The sequence below is a fragment of the Condylura cristata genome, unplaced genomic scaffold (assembly GCF_000260355.1).
Source record: "Condylura cristata isolate star-nosed mole 26May11 unplaced genomic scaffold, ConCri1.0 scaffold00030, whole genome shotgun sequence".
NCBI classification, from domain to species: Eukaryota; Metazoa; Chordata; class Mammalia; order Eulipotyphla; family Talpidae; genus Condylura; species Condylura cristata.
The window spans coordinates 18,768,123-18,787,212 of record NW_004567131.1 but is presented as its reverse complement, the minus strand read 5'-3'; the positions used below and the strand labels follow the sequence as shown (position 1 = coordinate 18,787,212).

The 19,090-nt window shown below is 37.9% G+C and overlaps 1 protein-coding gene across 1 annotated transcript in view; it reads left to right on the top strand.

Annotated features, from left to right (window-relative positions):
* FAM107B (family with sequence similarity 107, member B) overlaps positions 1 to 19,090 on the top strand; it is a 172,022-nt gene that overhangs the window by 87,606 nt on the left and 65,326 nt on the right. The gene's annotated exons all lie outside the window — the stretch shown is intronic.

Here is a 19,090-nt window from a genome sequence, read left to right as displayed (position 1 = left end):
ATTTTAAATTATATTTATATTTATATACTTTGTGTATTTAGTTTTATTTCTAAGTCCTTTGGTTTTCTAATGCCAAAATCTCCAAATTTAACATATATAAAGCTAATATATAATATGATAGCATATAAGCTATATTATATACTTGTATATAACCATAGATATATATTATATATAATCATGTGTTTAATTCTGTTTACCTTGTCAACTTAAAATCATGAGTCTAAATCAGGAGTCTAAATCAGTTATCCTTGCCAATTATTCCTTCAGAAAACAAACATTTCAAGTACAAGATAAACAAAAGCAAATCTAAAAGATAGGATGAAAAGTCAAATATTGTGGTTTGCATTTACATGATCATCTTCGGACTTACTTCTAAACTGTTCTGAGGTTAAAATAAACATACCCACCAAGGAACCAATTACTGTATCCCACATTAATTTCACTTTTCTCTCCAAGTATTTTTAGAGATTTCTACTCTAAATGTTAGGGATGATCTCAGAGACTGAGTTGCACATGAATTAGAAAGGCAGGTCTGGGTGAGAGCTACAGACAGCCACAGTTTTTAAATTTTTCTTTTAAACCAAGACTGCCTTTCTGAGCCTTTTGAAAGGAAATGGAGATACAGTGCATGTGACATAAATAAACATTTTAAAATAAAAAAATTAGTGACTTTAGTATATTCATGTTGTTGTGTGGCTACCCCTTTATTTAGTTCCAAAATATTTCCATCCCTCCAAAATAAAGCCCTGTTAAAAAAAAAAAAAATAAAAGCCCTATAAAAAAAATAAAGCCCTCTACCCATTAAGCAATCATTCCTACCACACACTACAGCCAACCCCAGCAATCACTGATTTGCTTTTTATTTCTTTTGATTTACCTATTCTGGATATTTCATATAGGTAGAATCATACAATATGTGGATTTTTATATCTAGCTTCTTTATGTTAGCATAATGTTTTTGAGGTTCATCTGTCTTGTGGTATGTATCATTATCCTTTTTATGGGTAAAAAATATTCCATTGTTGGATATACCACAATTTGTGTACTTATTTACACATTCTTAGGCATTTGGTTGTTTCCACCTTTTGATAATTGGGTTGTTGAATAATGCTGCTGGGAACATACATGTAACGTAAATCTGTGTGAATACCTGTTTTCAATTCTAGGTAGACACTTAGGAGTGCAATGATGCACTTCATGGTATTTTATATTTAGTTCTTTAAGATAAACTGTGGCATAACAAACTTTTTCACAGCAGCTGAACCCTTTCCATTGCCACTGGAATGATATGAGTCTTCCAGTTCTCAACAGCCTCACAAATGCTTATTACTTTCCATTTAAAAAAGTGATCACTATCCAAGTGGGTATGAAGTGGTACCTCCTTATTGTTTTTCATTTCCCTGATGATGCTTGAGACTTTTGTAATAATGACTGAACTAAGAGGGGACTCCACATTGATGTCCCAACACCCCAAGTCCCTGAATTCTTTCTCACTCTTTTCTTTTGTGACTTTGATTAGGGCAAGTTATATCATGTGACCCTCTCAAATCAGCTTCCCCTCGTTGTTCCACAATCAATTTGGAGCCACCCAATCTGTTTAGTACTTACTTTTATGCTGTGTTCTTTTTACATTCTTTCCATCTGGCAGAGCTGCTACTTTCAACATGATATTTGGATGACGTCCTCTAGATTCTGTGTGTCTGCTTTATGTAGCTGCATGATCAGTTTATAAAATCATCCTAATTATAATATTCTAAATACAATATTTCACATATTGGGAGGTAGAAAATTTTGGACTGTGGTAAAAGTAGGGTTTGGTAGAATCAGATTATAATACTTTAAGAATAATAGTCATTCACTTAGGAAGTTTTCCTTTTTAATCATATGACCACAATTTAGACTGTGCTGTTCAAGCAATGGCAATTTACCTAAATTGCCTAGGCAATAATCAGCTCCTGGGAGGAAGTAGGCCCACGGGTGCCTGGCTTGTAAATATCTTTTCTGAATCTTACCTTTAGGCCATGGTCACATCTAATTACCAGCTTTCTGTGAGGGGAGAGGTGGTGATGAGGACAGGGAGCATAGCCAATTGGTATAAAAAATATAAATAAAGGTGAAGAATTTATACTGTAATGATCAAGAGATGGAATGAGATTCAAACAACTCATATGGGGACAGACCAGAAACTAATTCAGAGGCTACTTGTATTTAATGGGACTTTTGCATGTGGCCCAGAGAGCTTCACTGAGATACATGGATTCTTACAAGAAGCCTGAAACAATTTGAAAAGGTCACAATTTTTAAATGCCACAATTCATCTCTGTGAAAGTCAGATCCTATGATAACTATGACCCCCAATCAGGAGCCAAGTAGCAGCAGTGTTAAGGGGGAGAACATGTTCTTTTGCATCTAAAATACCAAGATTTCTAGCCCTTGGACAACTGTACAGTACATTTGAAAACACTAAATTGCCAATCAAATATAAAACAACTTTGTTTTGATTGTTCCTACAATGAATTGTATATTGAAGACAGAGGAGAAGGGAAGGGATCAGTCATTTCATGTGACAAGAAGAGCCTTGTGTGAATCCATGGCCACACAGAGACTGGCAATGGCCAGCAGAGACCAGTTCTCAAAACAATTTTTAAAAATCATCACTTTAACAGGAGATGGATTTTTTTTTTTTTCTGCTTGGCCAGCTTCAAAAACCAACCACTGTCTTAAAGAGTCCCAAGTGTACTTTGGGGGGTAGGGACCCAGTGCTCCCAGCCTCCCCTTAGCCCTAATGAAGGAGGATGTGCTTTGCTTTGATGTACAGCTGTATGTTTTCTAATGAGGTAGGCAAGAGATCAACTTCTATTACGATTTCTCCTTTTAAGCCTGATTATTCAGCAGCCCTGTTGAAATTAGCTGTTCATTTATCCATGAGCAGCTGCATGCAGGGTTGGACAGTTTTGCTTATAGTGTCTAGCTGAATGGGTTTGGGCTAAAGAATGCTTGAATATTTAATTCAATTATTTGTTTCATTTTTCTCTAATTCTAGTAACAGCACTAGAATTTCACCATAAAAATGACCAAGAAATTTGATCTGGTTTGTAAACCACAGCTCAGTTCTAATATGTGACAAATTCTTTCTATCCCTTCTGCCTGTTTCTCTTCCATGTGACATTAATGCCTATTTGGCACGCCATATCACAGCTGCAAAGCAGGGCTGGTCTGCCCTGTTGGCTGGTTCTCATGAGCTCCCTGCAGGGCTTCCAGAACAGCCACAGTCATGATTGTCAGTTATGAAGTCCTTGTTTTAAAACAGGGGCCAAGTTCTGCTCACTGTCCTGGGAAGGTGTGGATGAGGCTTTGTTATAAGGTCAAAGAAGAAGAAATAAAGGGTGACCTTGAGACTGGGTAGGGCTTTAATGCCAGGTTGGGGAGCTGAAAGGGACATATACATATTTGCACAGAAGTGGCATACATTCTGATCAACAGAATTATTGTCATGTATCTAGATCACTGGGCCACCAGCAGTACAAATGTTTCTTTCTCTTTAATCACCACTGACAAATAGAAATGGACTTTGTTACATGTGTTTTGTTTTTTTTTATTTAGAAGACCTCTGTTACTGGATTAACAGTATCACCCACTCTGTTCTTTTCTCCCTACATCTGTCAGTTGCTTGAGTTATTTTACCACATTTGTCATAAGTGCAGCTTGTTGTGCCCAAATATGGAAGCCATTCAGGGACATTCAAGTTCCTTGGGAGTTGACCTCCAGTTCTTTTCACTTGGAGATACTGCAGGCTAAGCAAAGCCTTGGTCCAGGGGGAACTGGTGCCACCATTTCTCCTCCAGTCTCTTTAACCAACATTGGAATAACCTTCACCATTCCCACATGTTCTGATAGGTTTCATGGCTTTATTTGATGTTTCATGATCACCAGATTGCTTGCATTAAGACTCTTTGGGGTTTCAGTGCTTTTTTTAATGAGCCTCTGTGTGTTTTCTGAATTGGGCACTGACCATACCTGCCTCTACATTATTTTATATTTACTAGGAATCATTTGGGCTCAATTATTGCAACAAGTAAAGACAGTTTATAATGCTCCATTACTCAGAAGAACACTCTGCAACTGATGCTGGCAGGTTCATTAAGAATATGGTATTCTTAGTAATGTTTAAAAGATGAACTTGACATTTTTTCATAGAAAAATTAAGAAAAAGACACTATTTTATATACCTTTGTAATGCAAAACCCAACTGGCAGCTATTTAGCTAGAAATCTGTATTCATCACTACCCTTCATACATTTTGTGCCCAATTCGGTATCTTTGGTATTGCTCACTTTCCCTGGACTGTCTGTGCCTCTTGCTGTAGCAGATGTCCTTTTAATAGTTCCCCACTTTGCCACCTCTTGGATCAATTATCTTTCTAAAATCTCTCCATAAAATGGGCAGGTGATCCCATGATGTGCTGGATTCCTTTTATATATACATACATTTTAAAATTTTCTTCATCATTGTTGATGTTTGTATAATAGTTGATCTCTCACTGGAATCTTGATGGGCTACTCCCGGCACACTACTGATTCCATTGATTGAGTTGTTTGCTTACTGAAAATAAGATGTGTTTACCTTAAAGTTGTCTATACCCATTGTTATGGTAGTACTGTAATATTATTAAACCTAAAATATGAGTTACAAAATAAAGAGGGTTGTAATTATGAGAATCAAGTCAAATGCTTAAAGAAGAATGCAGATGAATGCTTAAGGCAAAGTGCTATAAACTTAGGTGTGAGCAGGAGAATTACTCTTAAATTATATAATACATATATATTATCATCTATAGAATATAATTATATATGATGAGTAAAATAGCAAAAATCAAGAAGGATACTTAGATTGCTTGGCAATTCTCTCTATATTCTTGATTCCAGTTAAAGAAGCAAACTGGAAAGCATTTAATTAAAGAGCTTTGGGTGTGATTTGTGCAAGAAAGAAAATAGGGAAACTCCAGTTTGTTTAAAAGAAAAAGCTGACCCTGTAGTCAAGTAAATTGGTAAGCAAATGCCCAGTATGTTCACATTAAGTGAAATGTTTAAGCATAGATTATTTTTACATAATGGTCTACTCTGATTAACTGATCATCTACCTTAACCAATAGTAGATAAAATTTCTAGTCAACAGATGCTATAACATACTTCTTGGGTGAACTTCTAAGTTGTCTGTCTCCTCCATTAGACTGTGTAGAGGGTGTTTTTAACCTCTTCATTTTTAGTCCTTAATCTCTGCCTGAATACAGTGTGATTGAGATTAGAAGGAAACTACCTGGGATCACAGAATACCATGGAAGTACTTTATTTTAACAGACATTGTCTTAATCGAGCTTCTCCTATGTCTTTTTTTTTTCCCCTGCAGAATTCTCCTGCCCCCTTTTCTTTTTGCTCTCCATGAGCCATATTTCATTTCCAGCTGCCAATGTGTAAAAATCCATGGGTCAGGGCTGGTACCACCCTACATGGCTGGGAAGGCCTCAGAGAATCTGAATTCTTTCATTTTAAATTTTGTATATTCTGCTTCTCTTCCCCAACCTCCAATCAACATATGCTTCTAGTCTGGGGATGTGGGGAAGTTCTCAAGGGCACGTATCCTGTTTCCTTTAATAGACTTACTAAGTTAAGCATTAGCTCCTTTTTTTTTTTTTTTTTGGTCTTTTACATTCCTTAATTCACTGGTCTTAACTCTTTTATTAAATGTCTTGTTTTGATTTTCCCTTGCCCTCTAGCATTTGGCTTATGTCTTGTCAAAAAAAGTCTGATTTTACATACTTTTAAATGTAAAAGGAAATGTTTCATTCAAAATGAACATTAGTTCTCACACTTAAGAACTTAGAACTGACTAATCGGTAATAGGAGTCAGTCACAGAACACAAATGACACAGGCACAGTTTAACAGAAAAAAAAAATGCTTACATATATCCATGCAATATAAGCAGCCATTTAATATGTTCTTTAAAAGCATGTAAACATGGAACTGAATCTCATTTTCTCCTGCTGCAGGCCTGCTCCTTCCTTTGAGTCCCCTGAAAGGAAAAGCAAGTTTAAAAAGCAGAGAATCTAAGAAATAAAACTCTATCACAATTACATGATTATCTATATTAAAAATTAAAAAAAAAGAGTCTCCAAAAAAGTTACTAGAACTAATTAGTGAGTTTATCAAGTTCATAGCCTATAAGGAAATCAATTTAGTTCTATATACTAGCAATAAAATTGGAAATGAAATTATAAAAGAGGTTATAATGGTGTCAAAAGCATAAAAGATGTTCAAAGTTTATATACCAAAATGTAAAATAAAAAAAAAAAGTGAGAGAAATCCAAAAAGATCTAAATAAATGGAAAGTTATACTGTGTGCTTTGGAAGATTAAACATTGTTAAGATGTCAGTTTTCTCTCAAATTGATCTGTACATGTAATATAATTTAAATTATAATCTCAAAATTTTTTGAAGAAAATTCAACATACTGATTCTAAGATATATAGAGAAACACAAAGAACTTGCATAACTGCATAAATAATATTAAAGAATAATGGTGGATGATTCTCACTGATTTTTGGACTTACTATGAAGCAATGCAATGTGGCATTGATGAAGGGCAGACATAGAACATGGAACAGAATAGAGAGGCCAGGAATAGACCCACAGTTATATAGTTGATTGCTTTCCAACAAAGCTACCAAGGAATTACTGAGATAATTCATAAAACCACCAACAGTGAAATATGGAGCTGCAACAGTTAACACATATGCAATAAAAGTGAAACTTACCCTTACCTGGAGTGAGTTTACAAAAAATTAACTTGAACTAAATCATGAAACTAAGTAGAAAGGTAAAAACTATACAACTTCTAGAAGAAAGCATGAGAAAAAAAAATATGTGGGACCATCACTTGGGGAAAGGTTTTTTACCTAGCATACAAAAACATAAACAATAAAAGATAAAACAGTCTTAAAGTTTTTTCCCTGTTCTGACAGCCCTTCCAGAAACCTGTCTTCCCTACTGTGATGATTCACTCTGGGTTTTTACTCTGCTTTTGTCTGAACTCAACCCCCGTGTTTCCTCAACTCTAAAAGGCCATTAATTGTGAAGTTAATGTGTAAAATTAAAATTAATATACTAAACTTCAAATGATAGAATGTATAGTTTATGTCAACTCATACTCAACATAGCTGTTTTTGTTTTATTCTCTAAGAGCATCTCCTGCCATATCTTTACTCCTTGAGCAAGACTAGGCTCTCCCTAACTTCCCATTTCAAGTTTAAGAGATAAATCTTCTCCAGAAATCTAAATCAAAAAGGTCCCTGCCCTCAGGTGCAAGCCTCTGTCTTTGCAGATACCTTTATCTTAATATATGCAGCAACCACTTATAAGGAACTTAAGAACCACACACAGGCCTCAACAGGAAGATTTGTTTCCTGAATCTTTAATTCATAGTGAAAACCAGGGCATGACCTTCAGGAAAAATCTTAAAATATCCCTGTTAATTTCCTTTTCCTTACTAGCCTCTTCTTTTCCTCTTTTTTCCTCCTACTCTATTCTTGTTGGCAACCAGTTTGTCCTTTCTATCTCCTTCCTCCTTGCTCCCTTTTCTCTGGCTGTTACCTCTCCCCTTCCTTGTTCCCCTCCTGCTCTTCCCTCTGCATCTACCCATCTTGTATCTATTTTATTTTGCTCTATTTTCCTACTCTTACTAGTTTAAGGGACTCATATGTAGCTTTCATTATTGCTGTTATTAGGAGAAAATCTGCCACAAACTTGCCAATGGTGCATTCCCTGAGTCATTCACTTATTATTATTATTTTAACCAGGCAGACCTAGGCAAGGAACAATACCCTTTAACATCTTCTTGGTGTGATTCCAGCTCATGTATATTCATATTTTCTACCTCATTAGTAGTCCCCTGGGTTTATGCTACATCAGGGAAAGAGCTGAGAACTGTGGAAATCTCAATTAAAATAATGCCCCTTGTCTTTTCATTTTCCTTGGTGTTTTTTTTTTAAGATTTATTAATTTATGCATACAAGAACTGGGGTATAGGCAAGACGTGCAGGGTGTGAGAAACAGAGTAGGGGGCAGAACAGCACATGTATTGAAACACTGGTGAATGGAGCAGCAGGTGAGAGAGGAGAGGTCTGCTGTACCATGTGGGTCACCTCCCTGGCTTGGAATTGAACTCATGCTGCAGTGGCTTTGGATTGCATCCTACATTGTACTTTAACGCATTGTGCCACCAGGAAGGACACTGACTTGGTGTTTTGATGTACAGCTTTCCAATTACTCTTAGAACGGCTAATCTGATTCTTTTCTTATATATAAATGTGAGTCTTAGGAATAGTCATTCCAGTAAATGTGCAGTATTTTCCAAGATCAGCTTTATCAAAATTCCCAAGAAAGATGCTCAGTTCTGACATCCATAGACTAGAATTGTCATTTTTTAAAAAAATTAATTTCTGTATAGATCTTTATTTAATACAGCAGGGGCTGTTGAACATCTTTTAGGAATAGCTAATATAAATTTTATGAAAATACTTGAAGGAATGAACTGTTAAGCTAAGAGTTCTGTGATCACTTTGTATAATTGGAAAGAAATCCCATCATACTGATCTTAGATAGAATTCAACTGATACCTAACTTTTCAGGAACTAAGTAAGCAGCAAGGGGATGATAGCATTGAGTCTTGCTTGCCTCCAAGATTTTCAAGGGAGTTAGGCAAAAAGGGCACATGTCTGTCTTGCACATGACAGACATCAAGTTGGTTAGCTTCTTGAGTATCGAATCTGTGGTTTTTATTTGACTTAATCTTTCCAATCTATTTCACTCTTATGCAAACAGATATATTTAAAAGTGTTCCAGAAATACTAAATATTACAAAAGAAAAGTAAAGGATACAATTAAGGAGGTAGATCACAAAGTCAGAGAAGGCATCATGGTGGAAGTAAAATTTGAGCTGAAACTTAATAAGTGGATTTAGATCTGTGAAAAAGAGGAATAACATCCTTGCCAAAGGGAACAGCATAAAGAGAATTCAGAAGTAGAGTAGTGTGATCTTGTCAAAATAAGGAAAACTAGCAGGAGCTAGCAGTGAGTCCAGAGTTTAATATTTAAAAAGCCATAGGGAAAATCATCAATTCTCTTGGTACAGGATGATTCTCATTAGCTTAAAAAGAACATAAGAATTACACATGTGCTTCAACATGCCATGAATTTCTTCCACTGTTAAAAAAAATGAAACAACTAAGCTGAACCTTCCTTGACTGCACATCCTCCTCCACCTACTGCCTTAGAAAGACTTGCCTGTATTAGCTGTCTCAGATTCCTCTGCTCTTTTTCTTTTTTGAAGCTGCTCCAGCTAGGTTTCCATCAATGCCACTCCACAGTGACACTCGAGTTGGGTAAACCCAGTGATTGACTGCCTCTGTCTCAAGGGACCTGCCAGCCATGTCTGATGATGGCTTTCTACTTAAACACTGGCCTCACTCCAGAACTCTGACCTGATTGTCATTGACTTTCTCTGGCCAGTCCTTTTCAGTCTCTTTTGCTAGTTTCCACTTCTCTCTCTGATTTAAATGTCATAGTGGCCCAGAGCCCACCCTTTGGTCATTTCCTTGATGGTCTTTGCAGTTTTGCAGCATGGGTATCATGTCCACATTGATGACTCCCCAATTCACAGCTCCAGTCTGAACTTCTCCTCTTAGCTCTAGACTCATTTTCAGCTACTTATGTGATGTCTTCACTAGGGCCACTAAGGGCATCTCAGACTCAGAGTACCCAGAACTGACTTGGTATTCTCTCCGAAAGAAATTTCTCTCATAGTGCCCACTTTTCAAAAAGAGAATTCCATCTTTTCAGGACCTCAGGTCCAAAGCTTGCTTGTTACTCTGGACTCTCTTCCCTTTCCCATTCCAGATTTAACTCATTAGCACATCCTACTGGGATGTGCTTCATTAAAATTTCCATAATATGACTGCTTCTCTCACTCCTGTTCCAGGCACCACCTTTTCTCTTGTAGATTAATGCATAGTCTCCTTAACATTTCATTCTGCATCCACCTTTGTTACTCTAAAGTCTCACTTTAAAATGTGTATCACATTAGTTCTTGACTTTGTTCAGAATCCCTGGGGCTTCCCAGATAGCCAGACTTCCTATAATAGCCCTGTGATATCCCCTGCCTTCTCCATTACTTCTCTGGCCTCAGCATCTGTCATCTCTCCTCACTCATACTCTCTGGTCACAGTGGCTTCCTGCCTTGAATTGATCATGTGTGCAGTCCCAGGATCTTTGCATTTACTGTTCTAGCTGCCCAGAAAGCTTTCTCACAGAGACCTCCACAAAGAATTCCACACAGCTTCAGGGGTTTGTTCAAATATCATATACTCAGAGAAATTTCTCTTGCCATAATATCTAAAAGACACACATCCCCACACATCTCTTCCCAGTATTATTTTTTATACTGTAGTTTAGCAATAATGAATTCGGACAAATCATGTCAACTTTTCTTTTCCCTTACTTCTCTTCCTTCCCCCTCCCTCCCTTCTTTTCTTGTTCCACTATCTCTTCTGTAATTTACATTCCATAATCTGACAGGATTATTTCTGTTTTCTCTACTGTTGTAGTCTCAAGGAATAGAATAGTGCCTGTAACAAAGTCTGTGATTTTTTGTTAAATTATAAGTAAATCTTCATTTTCAGATGTCAGAACAGTATTAGAAATGTTGAATAATGTGATCAAGTTCCCTTGACTGGTAAGCAATGGATATAAAACACAAAGTCACATCAGCTGGTCTGTAGATGTAACCTCTGTGCTGTTCAGTCCTCTGGTAAGCAAAGCCAGCATTTTTCCTGTCATACAGGGATGGTGCTGTTCTCCAAGGCATTTTTTTTTATTATTTCACTTGATAACTTCTCTGTAACATGAAAACTGTGGTTTTCCTCATTATTTGGAGTCATAGGTTGCTTAAAAACGAATAAGGATGAAAAAACAATATTAATTCTAAATATACATATCGCTTTATAGATGGAAAAAATCAGGAACTGAATTAATTATCCAAAGTAGTATAGTAGATCAGAAAATTTTCACAAAAGAAATATTACTTCTTCATGACTTATTTCTGTTCTAAAGGTGAAGAAACAATTATCTATCTTTATATATGTTTTAGTAACTGTTCACAAGTAATAAGAGTCATCTCTTTCTATATTCTTAAGAATCTACTATTTCTGAAGTTGTGTACATTTTTTTCAAATAATTGTGATCATTTTTGTTACTAATGAGAAAATACACTATTCTATACATCAATATATTCTGCTCAGTTGATTTTATTAGTATTGATTCCTTGGGACTACAATTTGGAGAAAGAATATGATCTCAGATTCTTTTTCAAAAGAAAAAGAAATGTTTTTCTTTTTTTTAAAAGAAAATTGAGAATGTAACAGCTCTCCTTCCCGCCTGTGACTGTGCAGGTTTTTCTCTTCACCAACCTCTTCCCTTTGCAAAGCAGCAGAAGCTGCTCTCCTTCCAATGCTGCCTGCCTATGACCAGGCACACCTCTCCTTCAACAAGCCTGTCTCTTTCAGGGCAGCTCTTCCTGCCCACTTGTGTCTGTCCCTTCCCTTTTAATAATATAAAAAAATAAAATTTAATAATTGGATGCATTTATGGTATATAACATGCTGATTTAATATGCATATATATGTAGTAAAATTATTACTATAGTCAAACTAATTAGTATCTCCTCTTCTGACATAGTTGTCATTTTGTTCATGTGTGATGAGACCATTTGAAATCTGTTCTCTTAACACATTTTCAGTATTCAGTATAATATTAACTATAGTCATCATGTTGTCCATTAGCTCTCTACACTTATGCATCCAACATAACTGTCTTTGTATATCTTGATCAATGTCTCCCTGTTCCCACCGGCTTTGCTCCCAGCCCCTGATAATCAGCATTCTATGTTCTGCTTCTATGAATTTGGCATTTTCAGATTCTACATATAACTGAGATCATGTAGTGTCTGGCTAAAATTTTCACTTGGCATAATGTTTTCTATGTTCATATATGGTGTTTCAAATGGCAGGAACTCCTTTGTAAAGGTCAACACATACATGCTCCACACAATCTTTATCCTTTTGTCCATCAATGGGCTCTCAGGCTGCTTCCATATCTTGGCTATTGTGAATAATGTTACAGTTAGCATGGGTATAGAGACACCTCATCAAGTAACAGGCAAAGGAATAACTAGGTCACACTGTAGCTCTATTTTTTTTAACTTATCTTCTTTTTAAAGATTTTTTTATTTAGCATATAGAACTGGGGTACAGGCCAGAGTTGCAAGGGTGGTGAAAGGATTCACCAGAGACAGAGAAGGGAGCAGAACAGGCAGATTGATGAACTACACTGCTGAGGGGAGCAGTGGGTGGGTCAGGAGAGGTCTGCTGCGCCATGTGGGCACCTCCATGGCTGGGAAGCCAACTCACCCTGAAGCAGCTGAGTTTGGCTTACGGTGCTGCACTTTAACCCATTGCTCCACTAGGGAAGGTCCAGTAGCTCTGTTTTTAAGAAACCACTTGAAAAGAGATTAACTTTAGATTTCTATACAAGAAATATTGATGATCTGTATCTGATAGGGGAAGCATGGTACAATTTCTAGACAGGATTAGCCTGGTCGACCTGGCTTGCTGTATAATGGAGTGGGTGACAGAGCATACTGCAGAGGCAAAGAAAGCAGTCTGAATGGAAGTATAGTCAAAGAGAATTGTATATCTGTGACGCCGGCCAAATTTGACAGAGGTAAAACAGAAAATGTGTGGATTTGAGATAAATGACAAAGAAAGCAATAGTTGGTTTTGTGCATAAGTGAATGCTTGAGAGAGGAAATAGAGAGGAAACTTCATCCTAAAATTTGTGAGATTATCAGGAATACTTTTAATCAGGGGCTACATGGGTAAGTAAGGAAGTTAGGAGTAAAAGATGTTTTGCTTTCAGTTAGTCTTACTGACAAGCTGTTTTTCAAAGATGAAGACCATCTCTAGCCAGACTGAATTGTCATGAGTAAATTTTCCTTGAAATCTTTTTCCATAGTACTAAATTCCTCCAATTCTGTGACCAAGTTTTAATTGCCAATCCAATTTACTGGAAGTTCATGGGATTCTCCAGATTCCCTACTACATCCTGCTTTGGCTATTGCAAATTGTATTTTTTCATTTCATCTAAATGTTCAAGGAAATCATTCATAGTGTTTCTGTATTCTTTTTAAGTCTTTGAGCTTCTGCAGTTATATTTTCATTTTCATTCAGTATTTTTTTCTTGTTCTCTGTGTGTGTGTGTGTCTCCTGTAATTTTGGACAGAGCTTTCTCAATTTTGTCGGCTGTTCAAATAAAAAAAATCATTTCTATATTACCTTTGTATTTCTTTATTTTATCCCCTTAAACAGTTGTTTATGTTCTAATGGAGAGCATAGCAGATGCTTAAGCAGTTGTAGGGAGGAATAATCTGGGCAAAGCAGGTGCATGTCAAAGTGCATTTTCCTGCAATATGTCTCAGCTGTTGACTTGCAAAAGGGAGTTATCAGACAAGTTGGATTTGGGATTAGGCAAGTTGTCTAAGCAAGGACAGTGGCAGTCTGAGGGGTGAGTAGGGTGGATCCCAAAACACCTCCAGAAAGTGCCCTCAGCTACTGAGAAGAATTCATGATTTCACTTACACAGTTCAGAGTTTACTAATGCAAACATTGTCCAGGTGAAGCTAACAGTGATTAAAATTTAAGTTCATGTTAAATTTGGTAGAACAAATAGAGAAATGCTATCATTTGAAGCACATTTTTTAAATCTCAGCAATCATTGACACTTCAAATGTGTGGGTGACATAATTCTCTAAGTGGAGTTAATAAGCAAAAAATCTGGCAAATTTTAATGTGAGCTGCAGTTTGGACTTTACTTGTAAGTTTAGTGGATTGAGCAGGCCTTTTCCAGTCAGATCTGGTTAGTAGTAAAGTCCATTAATACTTAAGTTTTATGTATGTGCATATGAGTGTATGTGTGCATGTTACAGAGCTGTAATTTGAATAGAGATTCATATGGAAAAAGGCGAGAGGGGGGAGACTAAGAATGTGTGTGTGTGTGTGTGTGTGTGTGTGTGTGTGTGTGAGAGAGAGAGAGAGAGAGAGAAAGTTCTAGAATCATTAACTACTAAATCCAGAGGAAAAAGAATATAGTGAGTTAAATATCTTGTCCAAAGTCATAGGCTAGTTGGCAGTAGTCATGATTTAGATCTCTTCTGCCCTACCTTAGCCTTCATTCATTTCTCCATGAATTTATCTTACTGTATCACATAAATGGCATTTGACTACTTACTAGCAATACAAGAGTTATAAAGTAAAGTAGTCCTTAGCCATAGTTTCAGTTGCTCACTGTCAATTTCAGTTTGAAAATATTATGTACAAACAAATATTTGGAGAAAGAGACCAATTCATATCACCTTTACTATATATTGTTATAATTGTTCTATTATTCTAAGATTGTTCTATGTCTAGGATTGCTGTTGTTAATCTTAAACTCTGCCTAATTTATAAATTTAGCATTATCATAGGTAGGTATGTATAGGAAAAAACATAGTACATATAAAGTCAATACTACCTACAGTTTCAGACATTGACTCGGACTCTTGGAAAACTTCTGTGGAAATTTTTATGTATTTGCAAAGATAACCACAATTCCTCCTATCCTACTACTCAGCTCCCTAGAGTCTACCATCAAGGAGTGTTTTTTGTTTTCCCATACTTTGGATTTGGTCTGGCTCTGAGATTGAATTATAGCTTGCAATGAAAGATTTCAAGCCTTGACCTCTGGAGACCTAACAGCCTCTTCTTAATGGATCCAGCTTCCCTGGGAGATAGTCCCAATGAACCTGCTGCGATCACATGGAGGGCATTTGAGACATCAAGTGGAGAGCGCCACCACTACGAGGCCACCCAGGACAAACCTGTCCACGGTCACCCGTGGACAAGCACATGCTTGGTAGCACCCACATAAGACCCAATGGAGCAGAAATCACATATCCCAGCTGAGCCTAGTCCAGGTCACAGCATTTTGAGTAAATCATTTCTTAAGTTACTAACTTAAGAGTATATTAAATGGTGATAATGATGCAGATATTAAAGAACATGACTTTATAAATATGACTCTAAAATTAAAATTTTCCTTCTTTTTGAATGGGTTATTACCAATTCAAATGTCCATGTACACAGTACCAAATTTAAGATTTGAAAGAGTATATGCATGAAAATAAATTTTCCTCCTCTAGGGCACTGTTAATCCTTTCTCAACTCTCTGGAACATTTCAGAATAATGGCTAGGGCATAAGCAAGTAATTTCAAGATTTTACATAGGGAAAAATATCAAAGTAGGAGCTAAAAAAACAACATATTTTATTCTAAATTGACATTTTTGCGCCACTTAATGTTCCCAAATGTTTTTCTCTGCTTTATTCAGTTTTCCTTAGGAATGAATTCTAAAGGCTTCATGTCAAATTAAAAGGATGAGGTTATAGCTGAGTACTTGGGTGATTTTGTGGGTACATTTTATAGAATGGAAAACTATCATGTGTATTTCCCAGTAATGTGGGGATATATCACCAATGGTGGGTGAAGTGACTAAAGAAAAACACTTCTGAAGCATGTTTTCCTTGTACTATATTTGGAGAAAGCCTGTCAGGAAAGGCCCTTGTGGTAGCCCAATTCTGGGTTACTGGCTCACCTAACTTTCCTGGAGTCCTGGCCATATTCAGAATTTGGGATCCAGAATACTGACACCATGGGATATAGTTGTTACTCAGCATCACTTTGGGAGGCCTAACTATATCCTAAAAGTCCAGGCTTCTTCACCTGGTGAACATCTTCCTTGTACCTACCGTGTGCCAGACATGGGTGCTGGATGGTATGCACACAAGTACAAACTGCATTTTAGCCCTCAATCTTAGGGTTCTAGTTTAGGGGGTGCATTCAGAGTCACCCCAGAGACCCTATTCCATATTGGGCATTTGATCTGGCTTGGATCAAAATTGTCCAAAGATTGCCTAGGAATGTGAAGTATTCATCCCTAAACAGTGGGCTTAATAAATGGGTGTTGGTGTCATGTCTTTGAATAAACCTTGAATCAAGAAGTTCAGGGTGGGGCCCTCCCTGGTTGCACAAAAGATTGAAGCACAGCACTATGGAGCTAGCAGCCATTGTAGCATGAGTTCAACCCCTAGCTAGGGAAGTGACCTATGTGGTGCAGCAGACTTCTTTTGACCCACCCACTGCTCCCCTCAGCAGTGTGTTTCAGTAAATCTGCCTGTTCTATTCCCTAGTCTGTCTCTGGTGAATCCTCCACCTGCACCCCCACACCTCTTGCCTGTACCCAGTTCTTGTATGATAAATAAATCTTAAAAAAAAAAGTTTAGAGTAAATATCTGATTACTCCTTACTAGTTTTGGTTTATAAGAAATTATGGTTCCCGATACAAGGAATAAGGCCATAACCATGAGCCTGAAGGCAGTCATAGCCCAGTCTATGAGAGGCGCTGCAGATTTCCACTTTTCTCAGAGGATGGTGGAAAGATTGTGTGATCGCTGGTCACATGCATGTACTCTGCCCCTGGGCTGGCATCCCACAAGTTTGTGTAGGCTGCTTTGAAGGGGCATTTCAGGCTTGATGGCAGGGTAGTACTTTCCCAAGACTTTAGAACCTAATGTCTACTTTTCCTATCAATCTTCTCAGACTGTCAAGTAGTGACTTTAACAACAAATATTTATTTTCTCACAGTTCTGGAGGCACATGTGCACAATAATGGTGCTGTTGTGGCTTGTTTCTGGGGAGGCTTCCTCTTAAGTGGCAATGAAACTGGATAGACTGAACTCGCCAAAAGCACTGGGGAAGCAGTTTGGAGGAAAAGTGTGTGGGACTGGAGGTTGGGGACAATTGGGAGTCTGTGATACTGTGACAGTACCAGTGGGATTTGTGTTTGTGGGGGGGTAATCGAGGCATTATATAGAATGTGTAGGACTTGGAAGTGTCCCCCCACATATGAGGGGAGTGAGGGTAAAATTTAGGCTGGATTCCAGGTTCTGGTTTGGTGTGTATAGCCCATTATCAGGAATAGAAATGACAGCCTCCATTCTCTTTCCCATCTTGCAAGATGGTGGGCAAAAAAACTGAGAAGTGAGCTATTAAAGAAAACTGAAGTCAAGAAAATTGATGCTGGTGGCAAGGTTAAGAAGGGGAACTTTAAGCCAAAACACCTCAGAAGGGGAAGCCCCACTGCAGCCAGAACCCTGTCCCCATCAGAAGAACCAGCCCTGATCTGCTCTGTATCCAGAAGGGTGACACACAGATATTTTCAGCAGCTACATATGGGATTGAAAAGAAAAAGAAGTTTCTTCTGTTGTCACAAAACCAGTTGGTTGGTGGTATCAAGAATGGAGGTACCTGAGTGACTGAACTTCACAAAATGCCTAGATCATATCCTACCAAATCTGTGTTAAAGCTGTTGAACCAAGGCAAAAACCCTTTCAGTTGGCTTATGAGAAAGCTGCAAGTGATCCTCACTCCTGGGCCATTCTAGTCATCCCTACTGGATACTGTATGGGACAGCAGTGACTTTCCTGAAGCAGCTGACCTACAGCTTATGCTTGTGACTAGACCCTGTCTCTAAATCAAGTTCCCTTGAGTAAGATATACCAGAAATGTGTCATTACAATGATGTGAAATCCCAAATCGTCTCACTGATGCTGCCTTCAAGAAGCTACTGTGTGAGTCCTTATGCCAGGAAGGTGAGCTTTTCCACACAGAAGAGAAATATGAGACAACAGAGCAAGGCTGATCAGAGAGCTGCGGACTCACAAAATCTGCCAAAATCTAGGCTGTTCCTCAACTCCAGGGCTACCTCTACTCTGTCTGCTCTCATCAATGGAATTCACCCTCACAAGCTGGTGCTCTAAATTTCCTACAAAGGATCTTATTAAATAACTGGCCCATTAAAAAAAAAGAGAGAGAGAAGAATGACACACTGCGTGGATAAATTCATTTTCTTGGGTCAGGCAGGAATTTCTTTCTCTGTGGCAGTTGGTTGCACACTTTGGTGGGATTAAGAGTCTAGGAATGGCCTGATAAGGGACCATGGTTTTAAAGCATTTTTGTATGTAATTTGTTTACTGAAACCCATAATTGATATGACTTTTCTGTGTGATCATGACCCAAGCAATTTTATTCAGAAAAGCTTCCCAATAAATAAGTCCTTATTCATCAGTTGCCAAGAAAATTAAAACGCTTTTGATCTAGAACCCATTAACCCCTGTCCTTAATGTTTGTTATTCTGAAAAAGATATCTCCATTTTTGTACCTGGATTCAGGTAGATGATAATCTAAGAGTATTAGGGTTGGGGTGAGAAGCAATTTGCTATGATAGATGAAAAGAGAGAGAAAGAAGTAAATCAAGCCCTTTCTTTCTTACAAATTTAAATCTCCAAATACCCTTTTAGGATGAGGGGGAAAAGTAGGAGGGATAGGAGCACATTCCTATGTCATTGGGTTTTAAGTTCTAATGTGAAAGTAATTTGTACAATTCTAACCAATGTGTTTCATTTTCTTCCTTGATTCCTTCTGTGAAATATTGGGGTAGAGTGGAAATGGGGACAAGGGTGGGGGCAGGGAGGAGAGAGAGAGAGAGAGAAAAGAAAGGAGAGCGAAAAAAAACGGAAAGACGGAGGGAGGGGAGGAGGGGAAAGAGATCTTGATCTTTAATTGCCGGGTCCGTGACAACGCGTCTGCCACCTCCTATTTCCCAGTTGTCTGTCATTGCTGACATTTAGTTTATTGTTACCAACAGTGTCCCTGCTCTTCTGAGAGTTTCCAAAACCAACCAACTACGGTAACTGAAGGAAAACCTCCCGGATCTAAATTCCCCGACTTTGTCCGAGCTCCCAGCTGGCGGGGAGCTGTCTCTGCGGGCCTCGGTGGGTCCTGGGGCTGGGAGTGGGAGCCAGCGCGGCGGGGCGGGGCGGGGCGGGGCG